The 11,717-nt window shown below is 43.8% G+C and overlaps 1 pseudogene; it reads left to right on the forward strand.

Annotated features, from left to right (window-relative positions):
- Positions 1-9,091: 9,091 nt before the first annotated feature.
- LOC125010580 lies at positions 9,092-11,494 on the forward strand (annotated as a pseudogene).
- Positions 11,495-11,717: the final 223 nt, after the last annotated feature.

Raw genomic sequence — 11,717 nt, forward strand, 5'->3', positions numbered from 1 at the left:
GCAGCATATCAGAGACACTCCAGCTGTCAGGTCCAGGAAACATTGGCCTACTTTATTGTCACCATGACAACCCTAACATTTCAATGTCACCTAGGAGGACTCATCTCTACATCTCCCTTTTCCAGTTAGTTTCCAAGAGAAACCTTACTTGAGCATCAGACTAGACATGAGGGAACTATCAAATAAACACAACTTTTCTAGTTGTAACAATAGACCAATAGTCATATATACATTCATAACTGAATGTTCATGTTTAAATTCAAACAAACTCTAAAATCTTTTCCTTTAGGTTTTTCAAACGTTTCTTCTCTAAAGTCTCTTCTAAACACAGTATCATAAAAATCACTGCTGTAAACATCCGATAATAAATAATAGTTCAATAATCATCTTCTCTGATATTAAACAATAATTATAATTATTACTATCATACACAACATACAATCACAGTCACAATATAAACATTTCCATCCCATGCTCTTCCACTGAGTGAGGGAGTTATTGTTAGCCAGCATTCACTCAGGGTAGGTGTAAGTGTGTAAGTCACACCTCTCAGGGGTGACGGATGTGTCAGTTGGAGATGTAGCAGGATCTGCTGCTGGAGTGGTGTTTTCCAATGACAGGTCAGGGATGTCGGTGGGTGTAGCAGGCGCTATAGGAGTCTGAGAGATGGAATCTGTTCCTCTGCAGGCTGCCTCTTGAAGCCTCCACGATGTAGGATCTGGGTGTTCCTGCAGTGGACACCACGGTGCCTCTCTGTTGCATGTCCTTGACCCACACATGGTCGCCGGGCTGCAGTTCTGGCATGTCACATGCTGCGTGGCGATGTTTGTAGTTCTGCTGCTGTTTGTGTCTGTAGCTTTGCTCCTTTTTCAAGTCCTCCATATCTGTACATGAAGGGTGGAGCTGGGAGGGAAGGACAGGATCTTCCTCCCCATGAGTAGCTCTGTGCGACTGTATCCATTGGTCAGAGGAGCAGAGCGATAGGCCATCAGGGCCAGATAGGACTCACTGGATTTCTTGAGGAGATTTTGAATCGTCCACACAGCCCACTCTGCCTCTCCATTGCTTTGTGGCAAGTGTGGACTGGAGGTGACGTGGCTGAAGCTCCAATCCTGTGCAAACGTCTGAAAAGTCTCTGATGCAAACTGTGGGCACCACTTCTGGTAGCCATGACGAGCAAAGATGGATCTGAAATGTTCAATCACAGCCTCTGACATTGTGGATGTTAATTAATTAATAATAATAATCCACTATGACTAAATCCTGTTTGTCTTTCATTTGAACCAGGTCTGCTCCTACTGTAGACCATGGCCTTTGTGGGAACTCAGTGATCAACATTGTTTCTCTCAGGGTTGTTCTCTCTCTGGCACATGTATCACAACTCTCTATCAGTGTTGTCAGGTCTTTGTTGAGTCCAGGCCTCCATACTGAACTCTTGGCTCTCTCCCTGCATCAACACACACAAAGCTCCGGTCCCAGACAACAAACCTGGTCGTGTCCTGAGAGACTGTGCAGCTGAACTCACAGATGTCTTCATGGACATCTCCAACATCTCACTGAGTCAGGCTGTTGTCCCCACCTGCTTCAAAGCCACCACCATCATCCTGGTCCCGAAGAAGTCGCCCCCCCCCTCCATGGACCCCCTCCAGTTTGCATATTGGTCCAACCAATCAACTGACGACGCCATCTCTACTGCCCTCCGCTCAGCCCTCACACACCTGGACACTAAGGACTCTTACGTTAGAATACTGTCAATAGACTTTAGCTCAGCATTCAACACAATCACCCTCCAACAGCTGATCTACAAACTGGACCGGCTGGGACTCAACACCTCACGGTTCAACTGGCTGCTGGACTTCCTGACCGGGAGACCACAGGCAGCAACACATCCAGCACCACCACCCTGAACACGGGGGCCCCCAGGGATGTGTTTTGAGCCCCCTCCTCTTCACCCTGCTGACGCACGACTGCCTAATTAATTTCTGACTAATTAACTTGTGACACCATGTTGTAGCGTTATTGCTAATTCAAGACGTCAGGAGGCAGGAGCATATCAGAGACACACCAGATGTCAGGTCCAGGAGACATTGGTCTACTTTACTGTCACCATGACAACCCTAACATTTCAAAGTCACCTATCAGGACTTATCTCTACAGTAATGACCCGCATCAGAACCTCCATCCATGTCACTGTGGTCCACACCAGTATGCTTTCTGGAGCAACCAGTCCAGAGAGGATGAAATCTCCTCTGCAGTTGACACCGCCCTCACCCACCTGGAGAGCAGGAACGCCTATGTTCGTGTGCTCTTTTTGGATTTCACACCAGCTTTCAACACAATAATTCCACAGACCTGGTTCATAAACTTCATTCACTTGGACTGAGCTCCTCTCTGTGCCACTGGGTACTGGACTTCTTGTCAAACTGGCCACAGACTGTAAGGATCAACATCATCTCCTCCTCCATCACCCTCAGCAGTGGCTCCCCCCAGGGCTGTGTGCTGAGCCCTCTTCTGACTGCTCAGCCAGATACCCCGGCTGTCATATTGTGAAGTTCACAGACGACACAGCAGTGGTCGGATGCATCAGCAACAGTGATGAGTCCAGCTACAGTGGAACACCTGGAAGGTTGGTGCAGAGAAAACAACCTCTGCATCACCGTGAAGAAGATGAAGGAGATGATTGTGGACTTCTGACAGGACAGTCACCTCCCCCTCCCCCTCCCCCTGCACTTCAGAGGATCTGTGGTGGAAGTGGTCTCCAGCTAAAAGTACTTGGGTGTTCAACTGAGCAACAACCTGAGCTGGAGAAACAACACTTCAGTCTGGTCAGGAAGTCACACCAGCACCTTTAGTTCCTTAGACGGCTGAGACAGGGGGGTCAGTCCTCATCTTGTTCTACAGGTGTGTGGTGGAGAGTGTCCTGTGTGGCTGCAGAGAAGAAGGTTCTACATAGGCTGGTGAAGGCTGCACAAAGGACTGTTGGAGTCAGCCTCTCCACAACAACAGACATTTCCACCTCCAGATGCAGGAAGAGGACAACCTGCATCAGGAAAGACCCCACCCACCCAGCACATGGACTCTTTGTGCCCCTCCCCTCAGGCAAGATTGTTTGCAACAACCCAATTGTTCTGCACATTTCTTTCCCTGTACAAACTTGAAAAATTCATGAGGCTCTGCTACTGTTATTCATGTTGCTGGGCGCTGCTTTAGTTTTATGTACATGTTTTTTTACCTTGTCTATTTTATTTATCTTGTTTAGACACTGCTACTAGTGTCATATACTGTTTACCTGTGTCTGTATTATAGTTACTTAGTATCTATATATTATAATTACTATGGGTAACAATCTGAGACCTCAGTTCATAATTTTGTTCCATCTCATGTTTCTGTATGGTTGCGAATGATAAATAAAAATAATTGAATCCTTGAATAAAGTCACAGTAAATGATGTTTCCACTGTATAAATGTCAGTAACAATGATTATTGACTATAGAGTTAAATCTGGTACCTCAGTTATCCTGTGTACTTGTATATATCAATAACAGTGAACATTCACTTGTAGATTCCACCTGTATATCTTCTGTTACTATATTCCTTTTAATCTGTTATGTCAAAATATATTTTAGTAGAAGTAGTTAGAGTAGTAAAAGTACAGTGATAGTAGATCCATTAGTAGAAATAGTTACAGTAAAATATTCAGATATTGTGGAAGTGACAATAAACATGATACGACTCTGATCTGTACGACTGGGATCTGAGGCCACAGTGACAGGAAACCCAGAGTGGGAACAAAAACACCAGGTGACACACTGACAAGCTGCTGGAAGCCTTTTTATCTCCACTAGAGGGCGACATCATCAAGTAGGCGGTGCACTACTTGTGCACTGGGTTCAACCATTGTGTCAATAATAACTGCTGCTGTGAAGAGAACAATTGTCAGACTGAATGTTGAACATCAGCTAGTTTCTCCTATTGAAACCTTGTTGTACAGATGGAACATTGGCTGTGGATTATTCTTGCTGCTCTTTTCTTTGGTAAGATAGAAAGCTCAACATGTTTCCTCTTCACACACTTGAACACATTTAAAGCTGCTGATTGTTGTCCTTGAATCAATCATCTTTATTGATTCATCTCTTCCTCTGCATGTTCTGTTCTTCCCCAGAGTGTAAAGGAGAAGACAAAGTGATGCAGACACCAGGAGATGTCATTGCTACTGAAGGAGACACGGTCACACTCGGCTGTACTTTTAAGGCCAGTTCAACAACTCAAACATTGTTCTGGTACAAACAGGATGGAAACAACAGCCTGAAGTTCATCCTTAGTCGCGTTATACAGGATCAAGGGAACACAGCAGATAAGTTCAGGGATAGATTTTCATCCACACTGGATTCCACCAACAAATCAGTTCCTCTGAAGATCCAGAAGCTTCATGTGTCAGACTCTGCTGTGTACTACTGTGCTCTGAGGCCCACAGTGACAGGAAACACCAAAACTCTGAACAAAAACCTTTGGAGCAAAGAAAAACACAATACTCCACAACATCCACTAGAGGGAGCCACACTCTGTTCAACCACTGATTTCTGACTCATTGGACTGAGGACAAAGACAACAGAGAAATGAAGCAGTTGACATCTGAGACAGAGCTGCTGTTGAAGCAGAGAAGAATTTGATTGGTTGAGTTGAAGTCAAGCTGTAACTGGCCCCGCCCACTCAACATCATCAGCTCATCGAATGACTATTTCTTCCTCATTCTACTCTGGTGGAAGAACATTGTTTATGTGCTGTCTGTCTGGCTTTAATAACTCCAAAGACATGTTGCTTTACCTCTTTTTGCTTCTATCTCACATTATAGGTGAGTTGAAGAACAGGGATTCAAGTTTTGTTGAAGCTGCTGCATTAACCAGATATACAGACGGCACTTTACAACTCTTCTTGTTTCTTTGCTCTGATACAATGTTAATCATCTTTTCATCATCTTCTACATTGAACTGACAGAGTTGTACAGTTGATTTTGTTGTGAATGTCCACAGAGTAACACTGTACAGGAGACATTTTCCACTGTCTTCTCCTCTCAGCCTCATGGACAATGTTAATCTAATGGCTTCATGTTCTCTACTTTTTCCAGGACTAAACAGCTGGAGACACAATCTCTCCTGATGAAGATGAAGTCAGTGGAACAGAAGGACAATCTGTCACACTCTCATGCAACTATCAGACAAGTTACAGTGTCAACCTTTACTGGTACAGACATCATTCTGACCTTCAGGCTCCTCAGTTTATTCTCAGAGATGGTTACATTCCAGATAAACGCTATGAAACGAAAACATCGTCTACATCAACTGAACTGACCATAACAGACCTAACCCTGGCAGACACAGCTCTCTACTACTGTGCTCTACAAACACAGTGATACAAAGTGTAGAAGAGGCTGTACAAAAACCTGAACCCAGATATGTGACTACTCTTCAAAGAGGAGGGAAGTGGTATTCAAACCACAGCTTCATATCAGATGGATTCTGCTAATTCCTGTTTTATCAGAGTCACTGTGGTTACAGCTGCTAATGAAACACTGTGGGAGGATTCACATGAGCAGCAAATCCACATCAATGACAAACCAACTGAAGGTTCACACACTAAACACCATGGACACTAACAACACAATCATTTTACATCCAAAGTAAAAACTACAGGGGAGCGTACGTTTCTGCATCGAGGTTATTCTACATTTATCTTTATGATCCATGTTGTTTAGATTTTATTGTATTAATTATTTAGTTGATAGAGCACAGAACTCTGTATTAACTGGAGACATTTACTTTTATCCAGGTTTACATTGTTCACCAACATCAACTCCATATTACCTCACAAAAAGCACCAACAGGTGGAAACTCAGCCACAGAGGACTGGACTCAGTGGTTCCATGGTCTAGGACAAATGGACAGAAGGTGGTGGGATGAAAAGAAGAGGAATTCTTTCTAATCAAGTCTATTTGATTGACTTGATTGTTGCCATTTGTTGAAATGAGACGGTCTCATTTAGAAGAATTCAAAGGGTCTTCCTTGTGTTCACCAATAAGGAATTGTTATAAGGAATGACCAGTGTTGGTTCTAGATTAAAATTACCAGGGGGGCCGAGGTGAGGAAGGTGCTTTTTCAGGGGGGAACATTTAAGGACAAAACAGGGCAATATTTAAGCGTTCAAAATGTTTAGTTTGTTTAAAACCAAGACAAAATACGTCAAGTATTAATACAATAAGACAAACATGTTTGTCTCAATAAACATGAAATAAAATGTGCTCAATAAACCTTGAAACCATGTTTGTCTTGTTTTGTAAAATAAGATTTCTGTTTTATCTGCACAATGACACTTTTTTAATCTCAGCATTTAGCTACATGCAGAGTTCTTTTTCACAGCGTGAGACTTAAATGTCCAATCACACCATCTTTATCTAAATCACACTCATCATCTCACTCTTTCTTTATGTGCAGTCAGGAGGAAAAAGAAAGAAATATTTAAAAAAGGTCAAAGTGTCCTTTGTTTTATGTTGATATCCTACTAAAAAGAAAATGGAGAGGATTGTAGCATCTACTCTCAGAAGGCCATTCAAGTTCTTCATTAAACAAGTAGCTACATGCTGTTGGTTGTTTCACCCATTTCCCAACATGACATCATGTTACTGACTTCAATAGCTGCTTATTCACAAACATAACAAGACCAATAAAGATAGATTTCATCATTGTAGTGAACAACAGTAGAATGTGATGAATTTGAATGGTTTTCCAACCCTGGCCTCTGTGCAGTCGTCCATGCAGGACTGCTGGCTGTTCACTTCACATCCAAAGATCCAAATTGAAGCGTAGCACTTCAAAGAGTCCGTGTAGAACGCTCCGTCACGTTAGTTCTGATCTTTGAGCCACCGCATGTCACGTAAGAAGTGAATAAATCTATTATCTGTTCAGCAAAGGGGCCACAACAGGAGCCAGGAGCAATTTTACAGGGGCACTGGCCCCTGATGGCCCCTGTGTAAAACCATCAATGGCAAAGACAAACTGAGACTATGACGTTCACAAATGACTCAGTGTTGTGGAGGTTGAACTAACAGTTACGAGACTTTTAACTGTGATCAGAGTTATGCGCCAAAACAACTGAGAAAAATATGATATTTGAGAGGTGTAAAATAGCCTGAGCACTTTAATTGAAGATAATAACTGTTTATTCTTATCACATCTCTCCTTGTCTTGTACTCTGTGTCAAAATATGTACACCTTTATGAACATTGTCTGTGCAGCTATTATACTTTTACTAATAATTCAAAATCATCAGACAGAACTAATGCTTTGGTATTCACATCCTGTTTTATGTAATTAGATACTTTACTGAATGGATGTAAATGTATTTTCTCAATGAACAAGAGTGAGAACAGACTAAATACTACACTCTGTTCTCAGGAAGCTTCGTGGGCCACTCTGCAGGTAAAGCTTTGCAGGAAGAAATAACTACTTGACTTTATCAATGAAGGTAACATCACATTCAACGTAAAAACGTTTTCACTGTGTTTCAGACATGTCTCAAACATGTAGCCTAGCAGCCCCAGGCTAACGATACTACCATGTCTACCTCCACTGGTTCATCATCGTCGGCCACGGACAAGGTCACCACCGGCCTCCGCTGCTGAGTCTGACCCACTCACTCGTCTCTGGGGTTGTAATAGATTGAAGTGAATTAAGGCAGTTAGTTGCTGGGTTAGGTTTTGGTTGGCCAACACCTTTTTGAATGTATTTACTGAAACGAGCAGCACCTGTCATGTGTCTGTTGCTGGAAGTGAAGTGTGTTCTGAAGCCATGCTCGGCCTGCTTCTTGTCTCTAACACAAAATACTACACATGGCAACGAGGATTTTAAATGAAACCACTGCGTGAATCGACTGAAAAAGTCACCATACACTGGTCGTAGTCGAGGAAACAGAGTTATTTTCTCTCTCTCTCTTTTTTTTTTCCTCTTCTTCGCTGAGAAACCAGGCACGAGTCGGACTAGCAGTTAGCATCGGAAAGATCTGCCATGGCTGTGCAAATTGGTCATGTGGATGAATACAATGATGCAAAGGAGGAATTCGAGTCGTATCTGGAACGTTTGGAGCAGTGGATGCTGGCAAATGAAACCAAGAATGAAAAGAAGGTGTGCATGTTTCTCTCTGTTATTGGGGCTGAAGAATCTGGTGCCGCCGACAGTACCGAGTACTATGTAGTATCCTGATCTGGTGAGAGTACTGAGCATGACAAGCCAGCACCGATCGTAATCGCGGAACGATTTCGTTTCCAGAAGCGTAACCAGAAAGAGGATGAAAGTGTCTCTGAGTATGTGGTCGCTTTGAGGCAGCGAGCAGCTACCTGTGACTTCAGACAGTACCTGGATGATGCGCTGAGAGATCGCTTTGTAAGTGGACTACGCTCGGATGCCGTGTCAGAAAAGGATCTGACTTTTCCAAAGGCTTGTGAGGCGGCACTAGCAATGGAACTGGCGTTAAAAAAATCAATGGCGTTTTCTGGACACAGTGAGCCTCATCAGGTAAATGCCGTATCAAGCCCTAATGCTTTTCTGACAAGGGAAGGAAAGGACAGTTTAGTCGAGAGAACAATAATAAAGAACAACACAAAAAGGGAATAAAAACTATTCTGGGACACAACAGACATGCTACAGATGTGGGGGAAGACACTCAGCACGTGACTACACTTTAAAAAATAAAAAGTGTCATACATGTTCCAAAACTGGACACATAGCCCGTGAATGTAAAAAGAGAAAAGCTACTTCTCAAACTCAGTATATAGAAGCTGAAGGACGAACATCCAGAAGACATGAAGAAGCTGAACTTTGTGGAGTGTTTACAGTAAACTCCACCTCGAGCTGTGGGAAGGGGAACACCATTGATGTCTCACTGGGTGATAACAGCACAACAATGCTTCTGGACACAGGGTCAGCTGTGTCAGTGGTATCTGAGGATTATTACCAGAAACATCAGTTTCCCTTTAAAACCAGCCCCCAAGCTAAAGCTGAAATCATATTCAGTCCAAAGTATCGCTGTTCGAGGATCCATCATGACACCAGTACAGTACGACACACAGAAAGTCACTGTACCTCTTGTCATTGTGAAAGGAAGTAGACCAGCTCTGATTGGTCGGAACTGGATAAAGGAACTACACCTGAACTGGAAACAGATTTTCACTGTACACCGGGTGCAAACACAAGCAGAGTGGAACCCAAGAGTCAATGAAGTGTTACAGCGCCACCAGGCAGTGTTCTCTGAGAACCAAGGCTGCACAGAGGGATTTAAAGTCAAAATCTGCATAAAACCAGGCATCACACCGATCCTCTGCAAAGCTCGCCCAGTTCCCTACGCATTAAAGGAAGCGGTGGAAAAGGAGCTGGACAGGTTGGAAAAAATGAAGACTGAGAAAAGTGAGTGGGCCTCTCCAATAGTCACTGTGCCAAAAGCAGACAAAACGATTAGGATTTGTGGCGACTACAAGGTCAGTATAAATCAGTGTATTGAAGAGCAGACCATTACCTAACACAGAAGATTTGTTTGCTGCCTTAGCAGGAGGAACATCATTCAGTAAGCTTGACCTCTCTCATGACTACCAGCAGCTGCTTTTAGGTGAAGAGTCAGACACCTATTTGACGATCAACACTCGCAAGGGCCTGTACAAATTTCATCATCTCAGCTATGGTGTTTCCAGCGCACCTGCAATTCTTCAGTCTGTTATGGACCAGATTCTACAAGGACTGGACCATGTGACATGTTTCTTGGATGATATTCTCACCACTGCTTCATCGGAGGAGAAGCGCTTAAAAACACTGGACGAAGTGCTCACACGCCTGGAGAAACATGGTGTCAGAGTAAAACCGTCCAAATGTCAGTTTTTTCGGAGCAGAGTGGAGTATCTGGGACAACACATTGACCGGGACGGCCTGCATCCCACGGATTAAAAGGTGGCAGCCATAAACAAAGCGCCCGAGCCAACAAATGTCACAGAGCTGAAGTCTTTCTTAGGTCTTCTTAATTACTACAGCCGGTTCCTGAAAATCCTCCACCATCCTCCACCCTCTACACAACCTGTTGAGAAAAGAGGTTAAGTGGGTTTGGACTTCTGAGTGTGCTAAGGCATTTGAAGATGCAAAGCAGCTATGAAAGCAGAATAAGGTGTTAGTGCATTACAACACACAGTTGCCACTCCGGATTGCATGTGATGTGTCACCTTATGGAGTAGGGGCTGTAATTTCTCATGTCATGGAAAACGGAGAGGAACAGCCTGTGGCTTTTGCATCGAGGACTTTAACTGAGGCGTAAAGAAAATACGCCCAAATCGAAAAGGAGGCACTCGCCACCATCTTTGGAGTAAGGTAATTCCATAAGTATTGTTATGGGAGGAAATTCACGCTGATCACAGATCATAAACCACTGTTAACTATCCTGGGACCAAAGTCAGCTGTTCCAACTTTAGCAGCATTAAGGATGCAACGCTGGGCTCTCATCCTCATGGCATACAGCTATGATACTGAGTACAGGAGATCAGCTGATCATGCAAACACATTGTCTCGCCTACCCAGAGCCTTAGTCAACAACACAGGAGAAGAGGGAGGTATTTTTTTACTTCTCACACTTGGAGGAACTGCCAGTGTGTGCAAAAAACATTGAGAGAGCCACTTTAAAAGATCCTATACTGAACAAGGTGTGGAGCTACACGATGAATGGATGGCCCAGTCATGTGTAGGATGAAGCACTGCAGCCTTACTTCATACGCAGGCAGGAGTTGTCAGCGGAACAAGGCTACGTTCTTTGGGGCCAGCGAGTTATCGTACCCCCAGGTTATCAACAACAACTACTGGAAGACCTTCATCATGTGCACCCAGGTATCTGCCGCATGAAAGCTCTCACCCGCAGCTACATGTGGTGGCCTGGCTGTGATGGGGACATTGTAGAGCTGGTGAAAGGTTGCTCTATCTGCCAAACCATCCAGAAAATGCACCGCTGCACCACTGGAGATAGAAAGAGTGTGGCAGAGAATTCACATTGATTTTGCTGAGAATTACCTGGTGGTTATCGATAGCCATTCAAAGTGGTTAGAATTTTTTCCCATGTCTTCCATCACCTCTCAGGCTGTGAAGCCTGTTCTCTACGTATGGACTGCATAGAGCTGGTATCGGATAATGGTCCGCAGCTGGTGTCGAGAGAATTTACAGAGTTCCTGGAGGAAAACGGTGTCAAACACACTGCTGTGCCTGCGTACCATCCTGCGTCAAATGGGGCTGCAGAGAGATCAGTGCAAGTTCTGAAACAAGTGCTGATGAAGGACGTGTTGGAGGCGGAGGGAAAGGCTCCTTTGCCACTCAGTCACAGACTTGCAAATTTCCTGCTCATGTACCGCAGTACACCGGATACCATGACTGGACGGAGACTGGCTGAGTTATTTCTGAAACGCCAGATCCGAAAACATTAAATCATTAATGTGTTCATCTATAAAGGTGGGTCTCATGTAAATACCACCAGGTCAGTGGTAATTTCTTAAGAAGTTGTATCAAAAATATATTTTTATCATCCATCGTCCTGTGCAAAGAAAATTTGTCTCTGACAAAGTGGAGTGAGATGGAAAGTAGCAGAGCCACAACAACCGAATGCAAATTAGAGTAAAAGTAAGGGTTTGTTTGTCCCGAGTGAATGAA

This window comes from Mugil cephalus, chromosome 7 (genome assembly GCF_022458985.1).
Source record: "Mugil cephalus isolate CIBA_MC_2020 chromosome 7, CIBA_Mcephalus_1.1, whole genome shotgun sequence".
Lineage (NCBI taxonomy): Eukaryota > Metazoa > Chordata > Actinopteri > Mugiliformes > Mugilidae > Mugil > Mugil cephalus.